Source organism: Jaculus jaculus, chromosome 9 (assembly GCF_020740685.1).
Source record: "Jaculus jaculus isolate mJacJac1 chromosome 9, mJacJac1.mat.Y.cur, whole genome shotgun sequence".
Taxonomy (NCBI): Eukaryota; Metazoa; Chordata; class Mammalia; order Rodentia; family Dipodidae; genus Jaculus; species Jaculus jaculus.
The window spans coordinates 37,766,469-37,791,584 of NC_059110.1; the positions used below are offsets into that span (position 1 = coordinate 37,766,469).

General features: G+C 38.1%; 1 protein-coding gene and 1 pseudogene across 11 annotated transcripts in view; both read left to right on the forward strand.

Annotated features, from left to right (window-relative positions):
* Positions 1-25,116, forward strand: part of Ptprk (protein tyrosine phosphatase receptor type K) — a 566,086-nt gene that overhangs the window by 57,824 nt on the left and 483,146 nt on the right. The window lies entirely within an intron of this gene.
* LOC123463806 lies at positions 20,490-20,580 on the forward strand (annotated as a pseudogene).

Genomic DNA, 25,116 nt, shown 5'->3' on the forward strand with positions numbered 1-25,116 from the left:
GCATTGTGGGTTTAGCCATCAGTTATGGGAAAGAGGCAAAGTCTCTGTGTACAATATACCAACATGTGGCTCTAACAATCTTTCTGCCCCCTCCTCCGCAAATATCCCTGAGCCGTGTTGGGTTTGTTTTAGGTCTACTTCAGTGATGAGGTCTTGGGAGCCTCTGTGTCTCTGTATACCTGGGATATCTGTTTTGTTAGGAGTTGAATGTTCTCTGTGTCTATCTCTTTCACCCTTGTGCTGGTACCAGGTTCACCAAGAAAGCAGCACTCTTGCTCATTTCTCCAATTACTCTATGGTTTTATCTGGGACCCTGGTGAGGTGCAGTGGGCTGATTCTTTGTTCAGGATCTGCATACATCTGAAAAAGAGAAGCAAATTCTCCAGTGGAGAGTGAAATCAGCACCAGATAAATGGGATAATCATTATTAGTTTTGAGAAAATTTAATAGGTGTAGGCCCTCTTGTAGCCCGCGATTGGTGGGAGCTTCATGATGGAGAGTGGGCTTGTTTTTTGGATATGGTTCTGACTTGTTTCCCAGTTCCAGCTGTGGGTTCCATTCCACTGAGAAGATCAGTTAGCCAAATAAAGAGCATGGCTGTGTGTCACCATTGTACTTACGTGAGCATCACATCGGGTTATTTGCTGCTGAGTAGCTTAGACCACAGGTTGCTTAGACAGATGCTGGTCATTATCCCCCAGTTGTTCATCTAGCACCTTCTGGCACTAGACGAGCTGTCTGGGGACTGACTCTTTCAAATTCCGGTCAGGTGACTCCATGTTCCATCCAAAGAGCATATGGTGTCTTTAGCAGTAGCGTCTTACCATTAACCTTTGGTGGGTCATCAAGTACTCTGACAGAAATCTGTCTTCTTTTGGGAAACCGTGTAGGTCTGTCTGATCACCAGCTAATTGTGGATGTTACCCACATGCTGGTCCTGGGAGTTATAGCACCAGTGCCAAGGAAAAGAAGGAAGAAAAAGATAAGTAATATAAAAGAGATGGAAGAAGGAGGGAGGGAGGGGGAGAGAGCGGGGAGGAGGAAGGGGGGAGAAAGAGAGAGAAAGAAAAAAACAGGAGAAGATTAAGGTTAGTCTTCATCGTACTCTCTCCAGGGCTCTGTGGTTCAGGTGTTCTGTTCCCTCTAAGGACTTGATGAAGGTTCAACCATTTAAACTTTTAGGACATAGAATTTTCTGGTACCATTGCCATTTGGGTCCAGTTTTGTGTCCCCCACCCCTACTCTTGCCCTTTCCTCTTGCCCCTTCCTCCCTATTGTCTGGTCCTTGAGATGCTTATTAGGCATGTCAGCCTCTTAGGCAGATTCAGGTAAGGAGCCACAGATGAATGAGACCATATGACAATTATCTTTTTGTGTGATTGGGTGATTTCACTGAATATGATCTGTTCCGGTTGGACCATTTTTCATCAAATTTCATTATGTCATTTTTCCTTACTGCTGTGTAGAATTTCATTGTCTAGCTGTACCACATCTTGGTTATTTATTTGTCTAATGATGGACACCTGGGTTGATTCCAGCTCTTAGCTATTATAAAATGAGCAGCTATAAACATAGTTGAGCAAATCTCTCTCAACTGAGGTGTGGAGCTTTTAGGGTAAATGCCTAGTAAGCGAATCACTGGGTCTGTTGGTAACTCTATAGTCAACCTTTTTAGGAGTCTCCATATTGCTTTCCATAGTGGTTGTACTATCTTACATTCCCACCAGCAATGAATGAGGATTCCTATTTCTCCACATCCTTGCCAGCATTTGTTTTCATTTGATTTTTTAATGTTTGCTATCCTTCCTGGGGTAAGGTGGACTCTCATAGTTATTTTAATTTGCATTTCCCTGATTAGGGATGATGATCATTTTCTTAAGTGTGTGCCAAACTTCCTTTTCTGTCATCATTGGTTTTCTTCTGGAACAGGCTTGTCAATCTTTGTTGGATGTTCTGTGATGTCGAGAATCTATTGGGTGTGGTGGTGCTCACCTCTAATTCCAGTGATTGTGAGGCAGAGGTAGGAGGAGAGAGGTAGGAGGAGAGCCTTGCCTGTAGAGTTCCAGGCCAGCATGGGCTAGAGTGATACCTTACATCAACAAAAAGCAACTAGTCAATCATAACTAAAACATATAGCCAAAACAAACAAACAAACAAACAAACAATTTAGAATCCTTTGCTACATTCACTTTTCTGTTTACTATTCATTTTCTACTGGAATTTGTACTTTCAGATATCTTAAACAACAAACATGCTATTCTTTTGAGTAACATTGAAACACAACAAAATATTTTACAGTGTTCTATCAGAAAACTGAATTTGCTGCAAAGTATCTTTGTTCTTTGGCATATTTATGATGGTACTTGGGAAAGTGTTGCATATATTTATTTTTAGGTGGTTTTCTACTATTGACCTTGACAGTAACTCCCAGGAATACTAAATTCATTTAAAGTCAAGAGAACATTGTTGCATAAAATTTACTTTTGGATGATGTCCTTCAATGATATTTATTGAAGACATTGTCATATATTCTAAGGATGTTTTGAATTTTCAACTTACAGGCAACTTAGTTTAGCCCTCAAAGTCTCATGGATTTAATATTTCTTATCTGGTTTCTTTCCAATTTGCTGATAATCCTATTTTTTTTCTTTTACCTGATTTCTTTGAAACTTTTATGATACAGCAATTTTAAAGAGATAGCAATTCACTACATAGTTAAAATCATTGAAAATTAATAATTATGTTTTTCTTTTAGTTTGTTTTCAAAGCTACATAGTCAGGACTTTTTAGCCATTTTACCACAGAGATGTATCCATCCTTATTGTAGATAATGCCTTATTGATCCAGTAAAGAGCTGTATGTTAAGAATTGTTTAAAAGCAAAAATTCTATACTATATTGATTTTTGTTTTTTTGTTGCTTCTTCTGAGGTACAAAAAAAGCTGCCCCAAGTATTAACTGCAGCATTCTCTTCTTGAACTTGCTCTTTCTGGAAGATGATAGAAATATCACAGTAAGGTAGAGTTCTTACAGACCTCATGAGTAGATCAGTAAGTTATTATAAATGATTTTATGAATTTACATTGTATTTATTTAAAGATGACTGCTTTTGTTAGAATAGCTTATTAGATGTTAGCAAAATGTTGTCCTCGAAAAAGTTCAAGCTCACACAATGTTTACTATTTACTAGAATTCAGAAGAAAAGACATGAGAAACTTGAGCTCCAAGGGGTCTGGGAACATTTCAATAGCCTCTACTGTTTATTTATAGTTCATTTGTATTCATAATTGTAAACTTAATTCTGCAGTCTGAGAGCACAAAGATTGTAGGGTAGTGTGAGCAGATGGGCATGGTGCTGTACTATTGAAGGAATGGTATGGTGGTTGAGATGCCCACAAGTCCACAACTGTCCACGACAGACTTCTTGCTGGTCTTGTTATTCTTGCACCCAAAACTCCATGGCTTCCATTAGACTCCTGCCATCTTTCACTTTCCGAAAGGCCGCATGATTGCCACTTGGACTATTTTGTCTTAGTACTGCAGATGAAAAGGTGAGAAGATTAATATAATTTTGGTGCAACACTGAACATGGACAAGAGGGCTGGACTTGTATGTGTGAGAATGAAATTCTTATTCTAAAATGTCTCTCCGTGGATGGCTTTGCAGTCATTGTAGTTATGGTGTGTGAAGTCACCACCCTGGCACATGGGTCCTGGAATAGTTCCATAAAAGCAAGCATTTGCTAGAAAACAAAGATGGTCTGACTTCTTATCTCCCACCTAGTTCCCTAGAGCTGTTTTTCCACAAACAAGCAGGACCTCTCCTGGAAGGGAGATCTTTCCTAGTATTTAAACATTGTGGTTGGTCAAGTTCAGCTCAGGTGGTGTCAGGGTAATCTCTTCCTGAGAGAGCCCCTGCCCTTAACCAACCAGCTGTCCCTCTGGTTCACCTGAGCTGGAAGACAGCCACCATAGTAAGGTTATAAATGCCTTTGTAAGGGTTGGGCAGGGTCTCTGATCACTTGGAACTTCCAGCTGTGGGTGAGTTTTTCCCTGTGCTGGTCCTGGGCTGGCTCTGTCTGGTCTCAGGCCCAAGCCCAGCTGAGAGCCCTTTCTTTCCATGTGTCCACATGGTTTCTTTATCCTCTCCAGCTCCCCACATTGCAGTAGTTTCTTGAACTTTCTTTTTTCTCCTTTCTTTCCATGTTTTCCCCAGGCTCCCCCAGGTGGGATCTCCAGCCACATGGGTGCCTTTCCTTGGCTCTGTTCTCTCATTAAATATAATAATTTAATAATTATACTTCTGTCTCTTTTTTTTTTTTTGTTTGTTTGCCTTCTGAGGTAGGGTCTCATGCTAGCTCAGGCTGACCTGGAACTCAGGGTGGCCTCGAACTCATGGCGATCCTCCTACCACTGCCTCCCAAGTGCTAGGATTAAAGGTGTGCACCACCACACCCGGTGTTCTGTCTTCTTTTAAATATTCAATTCTTTGACTAAAAATATAAATAAACCTAAGGTTTGTGTTTCAAGGACTTTCCTGTGCTCCTAATACCCTGTTACAAAAGAAGGTGCTGCTGAAGGGCTTGTCTTGGACAGTGGTATAAAGCACTTGAGGCTGATAATGGCTGGCATAAGGTGCTGCGACAGTGGGCAATAGCATTTGCAAAACCTCCACTCACCCTCATATACTAATGCTACTCTCACTTTTGGTTAGAGAAGCTTCTCTTTTCATATGGCAGTGACCTTGGGATGACTCAGAAGCACTATAGTGCTAAGAATAAGTGGCAGAGGAGTGCTCAGCACTGAAACATCTCTATCATACCTTCAGAGGCTCAGGGTCCATTGAGGAAGAGGAGGCGGGAAGACTGTAAGAGCCAGAGGAAGGGTAGGACTCCTTACAGCGCACTCTTCTAGACACAAAATGGCCTGGATATCTATGACCTCACAGTGCCTAGTACTATCTATCCAAGACATCAAAATAAGAGACAGGCTGAGAGGAGGAATGGGTATGATGGAGGGTGGAGTTGCAAAGGGGAAAGTGTGGGGGGGAATTACCATGGCTTATTATCTATAATTATGGAAGTTGTCAATGAAATATTTTAAAAAATAGTAAAAATGGAAACTGACCCCCAAGGAGAAGTAACCTTAATTATTTTCCTTGTGTCTGAGGTAGACCAGGCATTTTTTAAAAAATCTAAATTGTACAATAAAAGATGGTGCTGGGCATCATGGCACATACCTTTAATTCCCCACTTGGGAGGCCGGGGTAGTAGGATTTCTCTGAGTTCTAGGCCACACTGTGACTACACTGTGAATCCCAGGTCAGTTTGGTATAGAACAAGACTCTAGCTCAATCCCGCCCCCTCAAAAACAAAACAAAACAAAACAAAAACCACACACAAAATAAAAACATGACCAGCTTAGGAATAAAGGTTTATAGATGTTTATGCTAATTGTGAAGTGTCACTTGAAGTTTCTGTGGGGCTTTAACCGATTGACATAAAGTTGCTCTATTGAAACAGTGAGGGTTAAGGCACTTACTGTGAACCGTAATGACCCGGGTTCGGTTCCACAGCACCCACATGAGCTAGGGGCACCAGTGTCTGGAGTTCATCTGCAGTGGCTAGAAGCCTTGGCGTACTTATTCTTTTTCTCTGAAATAAATAAATAAAAATTAAAAAATGAAAAAAGATTGTATTTGGGAGGTGAGCGTTCCCATGAGTTTCACTGAGCCCAGCAGGGTGTGTGGGCTTATGGGAGCTCCAGGGAGCTTACCATCTTCGCCGTCATCTCAAGAGGTCACCAGCCCTTGGCCCGTGTCCCTTTATCTTTAAAGCCAGCAGTGCCAAACTGAGTTCTTCCCACACTGCCTCTCTTTCTCATCTTTGTCTCTCTTTCCAACATTCAGACACACTGATGATTATGCCAGGTTTACCAAGGATAATCTCTTAATCAGATTTATCTGACTAGCAATGTTAATTTTACCTGTAATACAATTTCACAGTTAGCTGCGAAGCTGTGGAGTCATAGAACATTTTTCTAGCTAGTACAAGTAATCTGAATACATTTGTTAAAATAACAATTGGATCAGAAGCAGTAAATGTTTATTTGTTTGGAGGGACAGGGACAGAATTTATTTGTTTTATAGCTGGTTGGCTTTCTCTCTCCAAGCCTTGTGTTTGAACATCGCTTACAGCTACTCTGGTCATGCATACACAGCAGTAATGTAAGAAATGAACCACCTTGTTTATAGGATTGGAACTGGATTTCCAGGTTAGAATATGAATTATTCTGAAGGTAGCTGCAGGTTGTTGAAAGTTGAGGGGATCCAGTGTTCCCCCATGCATGTTGTTCTTACTTTATTAATTTGTAATGACACTTCCTTTTTGCAGATGTCTGGAGTTAAGTACATAAATAGCCTTTGATTTTGAAAGGTGGCCTAATGCATGCTTTCTAGCTAGATAAACTGAGTGAAGCATTTATTTATAGTGGTCACTTCTGTTTATTCAGGATTAGGTGCTGGCCTGAGGTTATCTCATGGATACTGTGATCTTATTTTTCTCAAGCTGTGAAAAGTGTGGTTATCATTGTCATTTACCAAATAGCATGCTTCCAAATTATGAAATTTCTCTATCAAGGAGAATTTCTGTGCAAAGAAACTTGTCTAACATTGGTAAACTCATATACATTGAAGCATTTTTATTTTTTGAGATGGTATATTGAATTTCTCTACCCTGCACATTTGTTTGGCATAAAGACTTAAGAAAATTATTTCTGGTTCAAGTAGAAACATTGCAACTTTTCAGAGAGGTGGAGAGGTTTGTGACTAAAGGAATGAGTTAAGTGCTAGTTCAGTGGCACAAAGACAAAGGAAACATGGGCTGGTGTGCATGTGGAGCAGTGACCAACCAGGAGGCTTGTCTGCTGCTCACAGAAGTCATGAACTTGCTGTTGGTCTTCATGGCAAATCCTTTCCCAGAAATCTGTTACAGAATAGTTTCTACTACTGATGTTCTAAACAAGGAAAATTGATCAGGAAAGTAGAGAAAAAGCAATCTGATGAGAGGCATTAGTCTTCATGAAAATAAATACTATATGTTAAGAAATGTCCAGTTATTGTTTCAATTAATACCTGCTGAAGACTGTAACTAGCTATAAGCTTTAAATTCAATATTTATGTGATGCTTGCTTATTGAAATATTGCCCAAGATGGAGTAAATAGTTTACATTAATAATGTAGACATATCAGCTTATTAAAATTTCTAAAAAGATTGAGCCACCATATCTGGTAATCATGAGGTCATGTTTAGTTTGAACTGGGATGTTTAATACATCAGAGTCATGTAAGGCTTTCCATGCCAAAATTTCACAGTATTGAGTGTGAAAGAGACTTCAGGAAGAGAGAGCCTCAGTTGGGTTTAATCTTTCCATCCATAACTTTCGTGACCTTTGTTATTCCCACATGTGTAGACTACAACAGTTTGCTGTATTCTTGTTGCTTGTTCCTTTCCTCCCCTCTTTTTCCTTTCCTCCCTCCTTTTTTCCTCCTAAATTAAAATAAAAATGTTGTTTGTTACAGGTTGGAAGAGTTATTTGCCCTGGAGTTACAGGTGCTCTATGGAGAGTGTACTGGGGCCATTGTATGGCCATCTGTTGTTTTGCTTTTATTCCTTTAAAGATAAACTAAAAGCTTCAGAGAGGTTCTCTTTGATATATGTGATCAGTTGTTAAATTGGGGCATTTGCAGTGGCTGCATAGGCCCTGGTATACTCATTCTCTTTCTTTTTCAAATAGATAAATAATAAAATATTTAAAAATATATTAAGGTTACTAACTTATTACTTTGGATTTTGAGTCTTAATCACTACTGCAGATGTTAGAGATACACTGTCTCTCCCATCCAAGTACCAACCAGGCCCGACCCTGCTTAGCTTCCAAGATCAGACATGTCAATTTTCCTCACATTATTTTTCACTTCCTTTAATGTCACTATGGCATACCACACGAATGGAATATTAATACTTTCTTTTTTCTTTCTCACAAGTCCTAGGGATCTTAAGGAACTGCTTTGCCTTCACTTCCCAGAATTACTTGGTTTATGACCTCACATATTTTCTCAGTCTAGAGGTCATATTGCCGCTCTGGCTTCATTGTTGACCTTGGGACTTTTTAAGTGATTTCCCAGCTGAAGCAGCTATTTAGCCATATGAAGATATATAAGGCTTTTGTGTTTATTCTGATTTGGCCCACTGCCCAAACTATTATGCAATAGTGAATAAATGTTTTAGATTCCATACATAATTTATCTCTAAGATTGTCATCAAATTTATGGGTAGATTTATTCATTTAAAAGTAAAATTTAACTTGATAGAGAAGACAGTTATTTTCTAATAGCTAAATAAAATTGGAATGAAAATGCTTTTTAAAACTTTAAAAAATATTGGCCTTAATTTTCTTGTCACCCCAAAGGGCACATTACGTAAAGTATAAAGTATACATTTATTTTCTCAAGAGCTACTTAAGATAGAATATTAATGATGTTAGGGTAGTTAAGGCTTTATATTCAGTGGCAGAGCATTTGCCTTCTATGTACAAGGCCCAGGGATATGATATATAGCAATAGAAAACAAATAACCTGTGATTTGGAACTAAGTACTGATATGGAAAGGAGAGAGGACGGGAGCTTAGGCTGATGTGTCAGTTAGTGGCAGTCCTAAATACTTTGAAGAAATGAGTGTATGTACATCAGAGACTCACCACATGTAAACAGATCCAAGTGCTAAAACTGATTAGTAGCCCTGGGAATAACATGCTGACGGCTGCCAGGTGATCAGAAACAGACTTAGTTTTAACTGTTAAAATAAAGAGCAATGATACTATGAAAGCGGGAAACTGGTGTGAGTGTAAGCGTGAGAAGTTAGAAGCGCAAGCTTCGCATGGCAGCGCAGGGTTCTCCCAGTCTGAATAAGTTAGATGACTTCCCAACTTTTTGTGTATCTCTTACTCTGCGTTTCAGGATAGGCTTATATTGATCTCTTCTTTATAGTCCTCTTCATATCCAGTGAGGCAATTGATTTACTAAATGTCAGTAGTTGTGATTATGGTATATATGCAAAGCACAAAACAAGTTTAATGTGGAATGTGAATTTTGCCTATTCTTTTTTTCTCCTGACAGTCTTCTTTCTCCACTTTCTTCATTATTGTGTTTCTTATTTTTCATCCTTTCTGAACATTGTCATCTTTTTCTGATGACCTCCTCTCATGAATGCTGTCTTAGATCTGTACTATCTCAGTGGTATCACCTTACCACAGGCGCCTTTGGAGGCTTTAAGAGGTGACTAGTCTGAAGTTGCACAGAGGATATGGTAGGTAGGCAGAATCTCAACTCAGGAATATTGTATTGTTTACACACTTAAGTGATAATATTTTGGATTTATTGAGTTATACAAAAACTAACTCTGTGCTTTTTTTCTTTCTAAAATGGGACTACTAGGAAATACAGAATTGTTACATGGCAGACCCAGTTATATTTTTATTGTAGGGTGTGTTGAGATGAACTTCTAGACCAGGCACAGTTACGGAGGAAGGGATTTATTGAAGATAGGGGGTACATCCGTAGTGACCGAAGAAGCTCGCCTGCTTTCACAGTTCCAAGCAGAGAGAAAAAAGTCACAAGCCAGAGCCCCAAAGCCTCACCACAAACATGCACACTTTAGGAACTCCAGGTAGAACTTAGGCACTTTGTGTATCTTTAGATTGGAATTCCAAATCCACCACCCCGCCTTAGGGCTGGACCCTAACATCTGCCTAGTGATATCCCTTCTAGCCAGGTGGCTGCCGATTTAAATAATAAACTGTAATAAAATACTGAATATATTAGGGGCCATCTATTTAAACTGCCACAGTGTGGCTTTACATTCTTTCACTGATCATTCTAGTAATCTCCTGAGGATAGATTCTAACTCACTCTGCTCTCATGTCTCTAAAAATGTTTATATAGGCATGTGACATTAGCAAACTAAAAATCTCTTAAAACTTTCCTTAAAAATAACATAGTATGAAGCAAGTAGGCACTGGCTCTCGCTCCCATGTAGGTAAACCTGAAATACCCATGCTAAGTGGAAGAAGCCAGGCACCCAGACTGTATGCCTCAGCATTCCAATTCTATAAGGAATGCCTGGAACAACAAGCAGGTCGGAAGGTAGACTAATGGTTACCCAAGATAGGAGAGAGGAAATGAAACCATTACTACATCTTCAGAGTTCTTGTTTTTTTAAACGGGGGATGACATGTGTAGTCAGGTAGTTGTGATTATTGCATAATTTTGAATCTATTTAAACCCCTGAAATGTAAATTTAAGGATGAATTTTTGGAATGTGAAGTGTATTTCAGAGGCTGTTGAAATGATAAGTCCTGCTTATTAAAGTTGGCCTTGTGTGGTATTCTGCTCACTTACCTACTTTTTAGGATGAATATGCCATATATTAATCAATTTAGCTTTCTGAGCTGTCCAGTGTACTTGTTAATGTCAAGGGTGGGCATGTGTTTTAATCACACAAATTAAAAAGAAGCCTGGCTTCATGATGGAGGTTAGTAATCTCGGCTACTTTTGGAGGTAGAAACTGAAGGATTATAAATTCAAGGCGTGCTTGGGCTACCGATTGAGTTCAAAGCCAGCCTCGACAAGATGGTGTGACCATTTCAAGATAAAAAGCAAAAAGAGAACTAGAGGTACAGCTCAGTGGTAGGGCACTTGCCTAGCTTGTGCCTAGGTTTAATCCTCAGTGCTTGAGGGAAAAATAGAAGAAAAGAGAAAAGAAACAGGTTAAAATGTTTGAGAACTTTTGTACATAGTTAAAATCCAATTTTTGCAAAATTGATATATGTGCATTTGTCCTTAACGGAACAGATGTATTTAAGAATGAATTTAATGCTTTAAAAATTGCTTTTATGCATTTCTTTATACCTTAATCATATTCTAACATAAATGAATTGTGGCTTTTCATTAGGATACCTGGATTTCATATATAAAAATATAATAAGAGGGAAAACTTTTCATAAGGTGGTTACATACTTATTTATCGTACAAGTGTATAAATATGTGTTTTTTCTTAGCAGCTCTGGACAATACAATGGTTTGTGTGCTAAAGAGAAACATTTTTATTAAATTGATCCATTACAAGAAATGAAAAAAAATGTGAAAGAGTAATTTTTAAACAATTTCTTTCAGACTGCATTTTTCTTTCACTTTTTTCTTTTAAGGATAGCAATAAACTGGAGTAGCTTAAGTGAATTTTATTTTTATGTCCATTCCTCTAAGTGTTGATTATTTTATTTCTGCCATTTACTGTGAGGTGGCATTTTTTTTTAAACCTCAAAATAAATGTGCATATAAACAGCCATAGATCTGATAGGAACTTTGATCCATTTGACCTTCAGTAGAAAAAGTGGGAAATGGAAATTTGACCTCTCATCATTTATTGCAGAAGTTCATTGTTTTTGGTTGGTGAAGTTGTTTATTTATTTACTTAATTAGGTTCCCAATTTTCTCCATCATATAGTAGTTGGTTTCTGCTAAATTAAGTGTTTTCTGTATGCCAAAGTGACGAGTTTCATAGTTCCTTGCCTCATTTCTGTAGCTTAATGGTCGAGGAACCTGCAGATATCTTTTAAATGATTCTTTTCCAAGGAAGAGATGTCTGATAATCTATACGTAATATGTTACAACATTTTTTCATTAATTGCAAACGATTGTCGTTTATGCAATAGTCTCAGAAGCCAAAAGAAGAAGAAAACAAATAAAAAACTAGGCGTTAAGGAGGTGACTATGTGAGCATGAGGGCCTGAAAAAGCCCGAGCTCAGTCTCCAGGGTCCATGCCGAACACTGCTCATGGCCGCTCACATCTGTAAACCCAGTCCTATGGTGGCAGAGACAGAGGAATCACTGGCAAGCGCCTTAACCACTAAGCCATTCCTCCAGCCCTGGTGATTACTTTTTATGTGCATATAATTTTAGCCAAAGTTCACACATTTATAAAATTTTTTGCTTCAGAATAATTAGTGGGTTATGCTTAATGACCATGGGAAAACAGAGGTAGATTAACATGATATTGAGATGGGAGTAGGAGAAAAAAAGAGAAGAGTACAATGCATTTCTTCAAATATTTAAACAAAGATTGTATTTATAAAGGCCTGTGGTGGTCTCATTGGTTAAAGATACTTGCTTTCAAAGTTTGTTGGCTCAGGTTTAATTCCCCACCACCCACAAAACTGGAAGCAAAAAGTGGTACAAGTGTCTGGTTGTCACTTGCCGTGGTGAGAGATGATGGTGTGCCCCCACCACACATAAATAAATGCATTTTTAAAGACAGGGCACTGTGGTGTCTCACAGTTGATTTTCTACCTTTATTGACCAATATAAATGTCATATAACCAAGGTGTACAATGTGATGATTTGACACACGTATAAATTGTGCAGTGATAAATATATTCAAGTTATTTAACACTCTCCTTCATGACACAGATACCATTTTTGTATATAAGAACCCTTAAGATCTGCTTCATATACCTTGGGTTCTTACTCTGATATCCTTTATTTCTGGTTAATATTCAGACATCTAGCCTATGCTTTTGTGAGATTATATTTTTAATTTCTTAGTGTCGATTTCTCTGCCATATGTTGGGTATGTGTGGTTGCATACCACTGATCTGTGGAGAGACTCATATTTTTTTTATTAACTTGATTTTATAATAATGAAAATAAGTGGGTTGGCTTAACTCCAGGAATAAACAGCACCTGTCATAAGACTGACTCGTCGATGGTCCTCCCCTTGTTCTCTTCTTTTTCACAAGTTACATTATTTTCAGTTCCCTAAAGGGAACTGATTCTTTTTTATTGTTATTACTGCTCAACTTGCCAGCACAACTAGGAGAGAGAGAGAGGGATGGAGGGAAAGAAGGAAAGAGGAAGAAGGAGGGAGGGAGAGAAGGGAAGTGAGAGGAAGGGGATGAATCACATCAGAGAAAGATGTCTGATAATTCGGGTTACAGAGATCATAAGAGACGGTAGAGAAAGTTGCGAATGCAAATTAGGACGCTGATTTTTCTCTTTTTGCCTTCTTTATAACTTGTACATTTGACAGTGTGAGGTGTTTAAGGGCAGAGCATGTGGGGGTGTTAAGGAGTTAACATTAGTAGTACTGCGGCTAAACAGATGGTGTAATTAGCCCACAATAGGGAAGAACAATGTTCTCATGTTTGGATAAAAGGGGCTCACTGTGGGTGGTAGAGTAAGAGACTCCAAATGACAGTGCCCTGTGAAGATGAATACAGTGATAGTTTTATTTCTCATGATTTGTGAATCTACACACACAGAGACAGACAGACAGACAGACACACACACATACACACACATCTATATTCCAGATTTCCTAAGCATACTAATTCTCTTGCTGAATTTTACTCATTTAACTCTGTTCAGTTTAGTTCAGGAGACATGGCTTAACTACTGTAGGGAATATGAGAACAGATTCATTTTAATATTCAAATACCTGATTTACAGGAGAAATTCATAAGAAAGTGGCAAATACAGGACATGGCAAACATTTCTCTAGCAAGAATACTTTGCAAGTCATTAACTATGTAATAGCTTAGCTAACTTCATTGGTTTTCACAAGGAAACTGTGGATAGACGTTAAAGGACTAGGTTTTTTTTTTTTTTTTCATCTCACCCAGTATTGTCACCTGGTTTGCTATGTAAAATACTGTTTGTTTTTGTTAAATCTGATTTATTCTCCACTTAGTTATATATTGTTCTGCAGTCTCCAAAGCGATATGCCAATCCAGAAAACATAATCAAATGAATCAAAGAATACAGTGAGACTTTCTGTTACTATAATTTGAGAATAGTTCCAAGTTGCAAGTTAAAGTTGTTTATGTCTATGCCATTCAGAGAGAGCAATCTTATTCCTCACATTTTGTAATATTGTAAATTTAGAATAGTACCTCAACTTTCGCTAATTATTAGAGAGATGTTTGTGAAAAATGTTTCTCCTTGTCAGCCCATCTGCTCCTGTGGTACAGTCATAATGCAGAAACATTGACATCTCAATTATTTCCATGGCAACAAATTGATGTCAGGATCCCACATTTGACTTCACTGCAGGACCAAATAGGATTTGGATTACAAAGGTGGGTTGGGATTTCATATTGAAGTGCCAGTCTTTATCTGGCACTTTTTAAGGAAAATAGAAAGATCTTTGGGAAATAACTTTAGGCTTCCTTTTTTTTTTTAAAAATCTCTTTTGAGGCAAGCCCAACAAACTTGGCCTTATTTTATTTTTTAAAGCAAAAGAGAGGGAGAGAATTGGCATGCCAGGGCCCCCAGCCATTGAAATCGAACTCCAGATATGTGCACCACCTTGTGTGCATGTGCGATATTACACGCATGTCACTGTGTGGCTGGCTTATGTGGGACTTGTAGAGTTGAATGAGCCTTAGGCTTCACAGGCAAGTGCCTTAACTGCTAAGCCACCTCTTCAGCCTTAGGCTTAGTTTTAAAAAGAAAAATGTAAAACTACACAAAAAATGTGTGAATGAGTGCTGTCCTATATTTTTTCAGTGAACATAGAGAAAATGAATAGCACTTGCCATCTTTGTGACAGGTGCAGATAAGAGTTTTACTTGATAAAATGCTGACATGGTAAATAGTATAGAATAGTGAAAGTCCAGAACAATCACACTTTTGATTAAAAACACACACACACACACACACACACACACACACACACACACACACACACATATCCCACATTAAATGATCTCTGTATTGTGTGGTTTGAGATATCATACTCAGTCTTCCATACTATATAGACTACAGTGTTTCTGAAGTTTTGTTTTCTTGAGTCATTTTTTGCTGTCCTCAAGAGTAGCAGTCACTTATTTCCTTCACACATGATTCTCCTCATATTTTATGGCTGATATCCAGAGAAAACAATTATATTTGACTTCTGCTAAAATTATTATTGAATCTAACAATATTTCTGGCTCTTTGTATGTAGCTTATCGTAAGTCTGGAATCATTCTGGTTGGAGTGGACTCTGTCTCTTTGAATCTGAAGGCAAGGATGTCTTTGTGTACTCAGACTATCTATTGATAGGAATCATTGCAATTCACTGTTGGATCTTGAGTTTTGCAGGGTACTTTTCTTTTAAGAGTCTAATTCATGATTAGCACACTGAGAAGAGAATGACTTATGATATAATTAGTAAAAGACCCCTGATTTGTTCTCTATATTGTTTTCTTTTCATGAAGGAGAGAATCATATTACAGACTAGGTGTTTACTGGATGAGTCAGGCATGGAATTTGGGAGTTGCATGTTTCCCCCTGTATAAATTGTCTGTGGACATTTCTGTCCAGGGGCTGATAGGCACCTTTAGGCTGAGGATATTCTTTCACTGTTAGCAAATGCTGCCAGAAGTTATGTTCCTGTCTCCTCTAAAATAATTTGCACATAGTTGTATTTCCACTTATTGTAACTTCAGACCACAGAGTGTGAACAGGCTTGCCGTAGTTTACTTAAGTGCCCAAGTTTTCTCGAGAATGCACCTGTGTGGATGGCTGCCAGTGTACATGAAGGACTTTGCTCCTTACCTGACAGTGTTCCAAGGCCTTGATGTTCATCCTCACAGTTAAATCATTTAACAGTTCTGGGAGGCAATTACTGTTGTCCCATCTCACATTATAGGGAGAGGGGAAAGAGAAAATGTGCACTGACCCTGAAATGACATCCCAAAATAAGTGGAGGCACTGGGATTTGAATCAGATTCTAGAGTCAGGCACTCTCCATTGGACTACATATAGATTGATAAATCATTTTAAAGTAGTTTTTGCTACTTAGGATTCTTTTTTTTCCCCCTTGGTATTCAATACTTGAAGGTGAATAGTTCCAAAATTCTGAGAGTATCTTGCTCTAGTCTCGAAGTGGGAATAGCAGTTTCTACCTGCAGCATCCCTGCATTCAAGGTCAGGGAAGCACAGGGAATTGGCATGAGGCTAAGAAGAAAATGAGTGTACTTAATGATAAGAATTTATAATGAGATTTCATTTGAGCAACTACACCAATTTTAGGTTCACTTATTTTTTTTTCCTGTGCAGCTTAATAGCACTGCAATAAAAACTTGCTAATTTAGATGAGTTGTAGTCAACACCTGTCTGAATTAATTGAAAGTCTGAATCACAGAACAATCTTGTAGAAATTAACTTTTATTATTTTTCTGATATATATAATTATCCCATCTATTAGGAGTTAGAAAAACTAAGCCTGTGAGTTACTTACTTAGCATAGTTTGTTTTACATAAGCATTCTCTTAATCTTGTTTATGCTGTGAATTGACTTTTAAAATGGGTTTATATTTTCTATTTAGAGATCAGCACTTTGCAAAAAAACTTTTATGTTTGGCAGTACATTTAATCTTGGCAAGAACCCTTGTTTTTCAGACCAGGTACTTTGGTGTGAAAGGAGAGTAACTAAAATTATTTTTTCAGGATGGGAAGAGTGCTTAGCCAAAATCTTTTACAATGTTTAATTCTCACTGTACAAATTTGTGCTGTCCAGACAACCCTTTTTGAATTATTGTCAGGTTTAAGCTACTGTAACAGAATACCATAGACTAGGCAGCCTACAAAGAGTATATTACTTATTTAGTGTGTGCACGTGTGTGCTAAGAGTACGTATTTGTGGGTGTATGTGCATGTTTGTGTGAGTTCATGTGCATGTGGAGGTGATGGCTGTTCCCCGCTTGCTCTCCATCTTTGTTTTTGAGACAGGGTCTCTCAGTGAGCCTGGACCTCATCAACTCTAGTCAGTCAGCTACCCCCAAGGTTCCTTTTGTCTCCACCTCTGCGGTGCTGGGATTACAGGTGGCTTTTATGTAAACATTTAATCAATTGAGCCATGTCCCCTTCCCCAGTAGATTCCTCTGCTGTCAGAATTCTGAGGGTTTAAGTAACGGAACTGACACTAGTGTCCTTAAGCAAATAGCAGAAGTCATTGTAAAGAAATAGTGTGCCTAAGTAGTGAAGGACCATTCAGCCATCTGGAATCAGGAACGTGAACTTGTCAAGACTGTGACCTCACTGCTTCAGTCCTGGTCATCACTTTGTTCATTTCTCTCTTCACTCATCCTCTCCCATCTTGTTTTTGTCCTTCTGGTTTTACTTTTCCTCTCTTTCTCATGTTTTTCTTCCTGTCTCTTCCCCCTCCCCTTTATTCCTTTTTTTTTTTTTTCCTCTATTCCCTACCACCTTCCCCTATTTGCTCTCTTCTTTCCCAAAACATTCCTTCCACCTTTTCATTCCCACTTAAGGACTTCTTGCAACATCTCTCCAGGAACAGACTGACTGTTTTTCTCACATTCAATTGTGGTAGGAAGGGTAGTAGTTTCAGTAAAGCCCAGTTGTTTCATTAGAGGGACTCCTCATCAGCTTTGCAATTAATGATTGCCACTCATTGACAGTCCATTCAGACAGGCAAAAGGGAAATCTTTTTATTAGTGCTTTTACCTACATACTGTCTAACATTGTTTCATGTGGAGGAATGTTGCCTTTTCTGCTAGGGTTATTTGATTAGTTTGAAGTACAGCTTTTAGTGGTGAGGTGGAGCCATTCTCGTCCCTATACCTCTGTGTTCGGCACACAGAGCTGGGCCATAGCATACATCATATCTTTTAAGTCTTTCCAGGGATTCTTAGGTGTAGGCAGCATAGAGCTGTACTGAATCAGATCTTGGATACATTCCAAATTCTGAAGCTTTATTATTTATTATAAAAGCAAATTTACAAGACAGCTATTCTTTTTATCCTGTGGTAGATTTTTTTTTTGCCAAACATTATCACAAGAATATGGATTCCACTTAAAGCAGTTTCTGTAGGAGTGTTTAGGGAGTTGCTTATATTTGTTCTTCTACAAACTAAAGTTAATGAACCGTAGAAGAAATAGGCCAAGGGCGCCTGGAAATAATAAAGCCAGAGCTAACATTGGTTCAGGGCTCATTCTGTGTCCAGCTTGGAGCTTAGCCTTTACAACTATTCGCTCATTTGACCCTTGAAACAACCCCACAAGATAGAGAATATTATTCCTGGTGCAGCTGAAGAAGCAAAGGTAGAAGCTACTTTTGCTCGAAGATACGGGACTGGCCCAGGGTGGGCTGTGGCTAAAGGGCAGTGGCTGAGACTTGCTGCAGAGGAGCTAGTCCTATGCTCCTGTGCCAGGGTTCCTTCTCCTGCACATCGTTCCCATTCCTACCCTGAAGCTGGATGCAAGGAACATCACAGTCATTAGATTCTGCCTTACGATGATGATGGACATTTGTACAGGTGTATTCAGTTGTATTGTGTATTTGGATTAAATCACAGAAACTGTCATTCTACATGTGGGGAGAGACACTTTGCTGCCGTGGCATCATTTTCTTCTTTCTTTCTTTTTTTTTTTTTTGAGGTAGGGTCTCATTCTGGTCCAGGCTGACCTGGAATTAACTATGTACTCACAGGGTGGCCTCAAACTCACAGCAGTCCTCCTACCTCTGCCTCCACAGTGCTGGGATTAAAGGTGTGTGCCACTACGCCTGGCTCCCATGGCATCATTTAATCATTAAATCTGCAGGTCAGTTATGAGCTGTTTTCATGCCTGAGGATACAGGCTCAAGGAAATGGAGTGCCTGGTGTGATGCAGAGAACTTTGACCCCAAACTCAGTTGACTGCCCAGTTCTGTAGTCCTGTCCTTATTATGCTGAGCAGGCCTAGGAAAAGATAATAGAAATTAAGAGCCCCTTGGACAGTAGCCCTTTCCAGGTTGTCTTCCAGTCAAAACAGCCCATGTAGCAGTGAGCAACATTAATGTTCAAGATGCTGGTCTGGTTAACTCTCTGGGTTTCAGAACTTGGTCACATCTCAATCGTCTGTTTTCATTTTTCTTACTCCCTGGAGTTGGCCAGTGAAGGAATAAGGTGTTGACTAATCAGAGCCAGCTCAGCATTTCGCAGTGGTGTTTCGGTAGTAGTTGTTCATTATTTGAAAATGAGTTCTCAAGAAGAGATCTTGCTATATTTTATTCTCATGTGGTTTGCCTCATTATAATGGTAGAATTTGAAGGTAAGAAAAGTAAATGTGTTTATTTTCTCCAGTAATTTAAACTTCGTTTTATAGGTACACGGGTTTACCTTATGAGAAGATTTTAATATTAAAAAGTTTACAAAGAGAATATGGTACATTTCTCTAACTGTCTTTGTTAGCAAAGACAGAAATGAGCCACAGGTTGAGGAAAAAGCACTATATGTACTGACTTACACTTTTTTTGTGAATAAGTTCTCATCTGAGCCAGATTTGATTCAAACTCTAGCCTCCTATTTTAATCCCTTGAGAGTTGTGATTACAGGCGTGTATCACCACCCAATACTCACCTGCGTACACTAGAAGTGAATCAAAGGGCATGTTTCAAATGGATGGATGGCTACGTTTATTTAAAGGGGAGAGACCTTTAATGATATAGGAGTTTCAACACACTGAATGCACGAAAGGTTGGGACCAAAACGAATGAGAACCAAGCAAGTCAGATAAGCAGAGATGAATTGCGATGTGAGCGGCTTTCTGACCAGAGAGAGCAGTGGTGCATAGTTCCACCGTGGCTTACGGTTGCCACGTGGCCTTTTCCCTAAACAGTCCTGGCAGGACTAGAATATCTGCTTGCTAAACTGCTAGCAGCTTGAGGGCATTGTCTCCTTTCATCATAAGAACTTTGCATGATGCTGGGCACTTGGTAGTGTCTCCTTATGTGTGCATGTAAAAGGCAGGATGTGTGTCCCGTGCTTGTAATCCCAGTTATTTGGCAGGCTGAGGCAGAAGGATCCTGAAAATTCTTTTGGGAATTATGCTTTAGTTTAGTTTAGCTTAATGGTTCTCAAACACTTTGCTCTAATAATTTTTTTCCCTTGAAAGTTATTAATGACTCCAAATAGCTGTTTTTTATGTGCCAGTATATCTATTTATGATATAAGAAATTTAAGCAAATCAAAAAATAATAAAAGAAAGCTTACTACAAGCTTAACAGGAAATAAGATTAAGGGAAAGAATCCTTGAGTATGCTAGGCAAACTCTCTACTGCTATAGTAAACTACCAACATCACAGGATGGTTTTGTTAAAAAAAAAAATTCTCTGAGGCTGGAGAGATGGCTCAGTGCTTAAGGTGCTTATCTGAAAAGCCATCTGAAAAGCCCAACAACCCAGGTTTGATTGCCCAGTACCAACATAAAGCACATACCTCTGGAATTTGCTTGCAGTGGCTACAGGCCCTGGGACACCCATTCCCTTCCTCCCTTCCTCCCTCTCTCCTTCCCTTTCTCTCTCTCTCTCTTTCCCCCTCTCTTCCCCCTTCCCTCCTTTTGTATCTTCACTTACAAATAAATAAAATATTTTAAAAAATTGTGTTGCCAGTGCTTGCTTTGGCAGCACATACTGAAATTGGAGCGATAACAGAGATGATTAGCATGGCCCCTGCACAAATTTGTGAATCGTTCCATATTATAATCATCTAGAAAAATGTAGTGATCACATAATTAACATCATGTACTGCATCTATCATTTAGATACATCAATCATGTATCCATATTATAGCTTATTTTTTGATACAGGTTTCTGTATGCTGTGTGTTGCCTTCCAAAATGGGAAATACATTATTTAAGTTATTCATGAGCTATATATCACTAGTGTGACACTTCATGGTTTTTAAATCAGATAGTGTTACCTGTTTGTAATGCCTGTTAATAAAATGAAATTACATTTTGGTAAAATTGCTGCTAAACAATCATTGGATCACAATCCTCTTCAGATAATTCTATGAAAGAGTGGGCCTGAGGTTTCACACAATCCATCTTATAAAGAGACAGTAATATTTTCTTTGGTTTCACTCCTGAGTTTTGGTATCTTAGAAAATACTGTAGTGTATAGTTTCACCTGTACTGGTAACTTTTCCAAAATGAGATAAAAGTTTTTTTTTAATTTTATTTGTAATTTTTTGATATGTATAACTGATTGTATATCTTCACATACAAATGCAGTGAGGCATTAGTAGTACTTAAATACCTCATGCTTAAGCCAGGCATAGTGGCACATGCCTTTAATCCCAGCACTAGGGAGGCAAAGGTAGGAGGATCTCCGTGAATTCAAGGCCACCTTGAGACTACAGAGTGAATTCCAGATCAGCCAGAGCTAGAGTGAGACCCTATCTCGAAAAAAAACAACATCAAAAAAACAAACAAAAAAACCCGAAAAATAAATACCTCATACTAACAGCCAAATTACACTACAAGAAAACTATTGTCATAGGCTCTTGCTTATCTTTGTGTTGGGAAATTGTTCACACTATTTAGAAAATGGTCTTTAATATAGTTTGATTGTTTCTGTTAGTAATATCAATCTTTTAATCTAACCTAGACAGCATTAACTAGACATAAAAAGTAGTATAATATTTATTTTATGCTCCCTTTCCAAAAGTTTCTGTTTGATTTAAATGCATGTTAGATTATTTGCAGTAACACACAGGTCCCAGTGGTGTGGATGAATACTCATACTTCTGGATTTCTATAATTCAATACTTTAAGAATTTAAGTGCAAATTTATAATCTGTTGGGTGAGGTTTTTCATAATGGATCTTGATGGCAAACTTGTAATGACATTTTAAAGGTGAACAAAATTGTACATGTAGTTTAATGAACATGTAAAGCCACCTCTTAGCCAGATGTAACAAACATGAGGAGCTTCTTTTTCATGTAAAAGAGTTATTTTCACATGAAGTTGAAAACACATTTAATTTGATTACTCTTAAAATTTGAGAAATTAATATGTGTTATGTTATGATACAAGTTTGTGCAGAATAGTGGGAGAAGTAGGAGTGTACTGAGAATGCATGTGTGTGTAATTGATGCCTTTCCAAGCCTGCCTCTCTTTTTGGCTTAAACAATACTGCTCTGGAAGTTCCAGTCATTACTGTACCACAACTTCTCATTTGGGAAGTTTTATGTTCACAGTGAATGGAATAGTGCTTGAAATTATGCATTTATATAAATGGCACTATAAACCAACAGGCACAGTACTTATGAAGCAAATTTGCTAAATATTGAGAGACTAAAGTAAGTTATTAAGTATATATAACCTATACATTTCTCTCTACGTGTTGTTTCACAGTAGATTACTGTCAGTTGACTGTTCTTGAATATTTGAGCTAAGATAGTGACTTGAATTGGTGATCTGGCTAAGTATTTTGAAACACATTGTGGATACATGGCTTAATGTTAACAGGGATATAAAGTATGCTTTTTCTTGCAGCCCAGATATGTGCAGTCTTCAGCAACAGGATCTTGCCATCTCTTCCTTGTGGGAAACCAAGGGTCTCGGCAATGGCCTGTAATGTTTTGGGGGCATCAGGGACCTCTCTGGCTGACAATTCACTGGAAAGTATCCCATCCCTGGCACTGAAAATTTTTTAATAATAATCTATGGCTCCTGTGTATTCCATTGTCCAAAAAAGTAGGTTTCCATATGATTTATTTATATCCTCTTAGATTTTGACTAGCCACCCTCCATCTTTATTCAGTCTTTTCCCCTGACCTCACTTAGGCCTTTTCACCCTGATTAATCTATTCTTCTACTTACATATACACAATACCATCCTATTAAGCTCTCCCCCGCACTTACTCGATAAAAAAAAAATCTCCAAAAGAAAGAAAAAAATTCTCTTTTCAAATCTAATAATTATTTTCTAAAGATAAGTTAAAAAAACACACATTCTAGTTCTCTAACATCTCACTTACTAAAAGACAGCTGGGGTTCAGATTTTTTTTTTTTAGTCTCTTGTAATATATTGTTTGGTTGAATGTGTGGAATAAACATAGTCCCACATTGAGAATGCTATTATAAGTAGTTGTATTTGAGCATACTTCCCCAGAAATTTTACTTGTCTTTATTTGATAATGTACTAAAATTCTACAGATGCTAATTTTATAAGAGTGTGAAGAAAAATATGAATTTTCATCAGTTTGTTACATTATACTTTGTTACATTAAAATATATTGCAGAGTTTTGTGACCTCACACATGGGTCAGTTGGGAATGTTGGTTCATCTAGTTATGCTGATCTTTCGTATGTTGCCACAGTTCATTTTGAATCAACCACATTGACAAAGATCAGAAAAAGTTCTAAGTATTGGCAAGCTGCCCACACCTGCATAGTCAATAAAAAATTTTCAAGATACTAAGTTTTGCCTAAAAGTCATTTCTTCACAGTCAGAATGCTAGTTTTTTTCTTCATATTAGAGGCTCTCCCATTCCTTTTGCCAAAAATGTAGGATGCTTTCAAATAATTTATCTTCAATCATTCATTTATTCAAGAAAATAGGATATTTCTAGAATGAATCATTAGTTCAGCTCTTGTTTCTGTCCTTTAGATGGCTGATAGGCTTTATATATGTTTCTTTTCATCATATGGGCTACTAAAATGTGATACTCAAGGGCTGTGATTTCAAAATTTACCTATTTTACAAGTTTATCAAAGACATTTGGAAGTGATATTGCATTCTATTAACTAATTGCCTGTCAGTAAAAAGTAAAAATTGGGACTGGAGAGCTGGCTTAGTGGTTAAGGCACTTGCCTGCCAAGCCAAGGATCTTAATTCAATTCTCCAGGACCCATACAAGTCAGATACACAAGGTGGCACATGCATCTGGAGTTTGTATGCTGTGGCTAGAGGCCCTGGTGTACCCATTCTCTCTCTCCCTCTCTCTGCTGCTCTCTCTCTCTCTCTCTCAAATAGATGAATAAAAATTAAAAAAACTACATTTTTTTAAATGTAAAGCTTATTTCCACTTAAATTTGATGCTCATCTTTATTCATATCACAGTATCACCAGTTTGCGCCAGACACTTCATGGTACCAATAATTGACATGGTACATGGTACCGTAGTGTCATTGCTAAAGTAGTTGTGACTTTATAGAACTTCTAGAAGGTTTTAAGATAAGCTGGGTGTGGTGGCACACACCTTTAATCCCAGCACAAGGGAGGCTGAGGTAGGAGATTGCCGTAATTTCAAGGCTAGCCTGAGACCCCTTACTATTCCAGGTCAGCCTGAGCTAGAGTGAGCCCCTCCCTTGAAAAACCAAAACAAAAAAAAAGAAGGTTCTAAGGAGCACTTTTTAAAATTTATTTGTTTAGGGAGGTGTTTGTCATAAATAGCAAAAATATAAGTATACATTTCTAAAAATGAATTTCTCTCTTGCAGTCAAATAAGTGGTTTTGTTTAATTGGTTCATCAACAGCTTGGAAAAATTAAATTGCTATTACAGAAAAGAGGATAATTTGGTTTTAATTTTCAAATAATCAAGTACAATAGCACTTCACAGTACATTCCTTGATAACGGTCATGTTCAACATTACAACTTTATATGCATCCTCACAAACAAATGCAGTTTGAGCAGGTGACAGTTCTCCACTTTTGGAGAAGTAACATTGTCTCCTTGGAGAGTTGGTGGTTTGTTTTTCATGCTACTGTAGTTCAGTACTTCATGCAGTCAGTGTATGGGAAAAATAAAATAAGCACTTAGGAAAAAATAATTACAGTGTGAGTGTGTTAGGCTTATCAGTTATTGAATCTACATGGGAACTATTGTAAATACAGTATTAAACATTCCTACCTTGGCTAATAGTCAATTTAAAAACTGGACTTTGCCAAAAAAAAAAAAAAAAAACACCGCATTGCTTTTACCAAGGAAGCAGAGATTAATGTTAATATTTTCTGTTTCCTTTTCCACTTATATTTTTATCTGATGTTTACTTCTTATATAAAAGCAATATTAAAATACAAGGTTGAGAGTCTGGAGAGATGGTTAGGGTAGTAGCCTGCAAAGCCTAAGGATCTAGGTTTGATTCCCTAGTACCCACATAAAGCCAGGTGCACAAGATAGCATAGGCGTCTGGAGTACATTTTCATTGGCTTAAGGCCCTGGTGTGCCTATTCTCTGTCCTTCCCCCCTGTTTCCCCCCTCTGTCCCCTGCTCCCCTCTTTCATAAA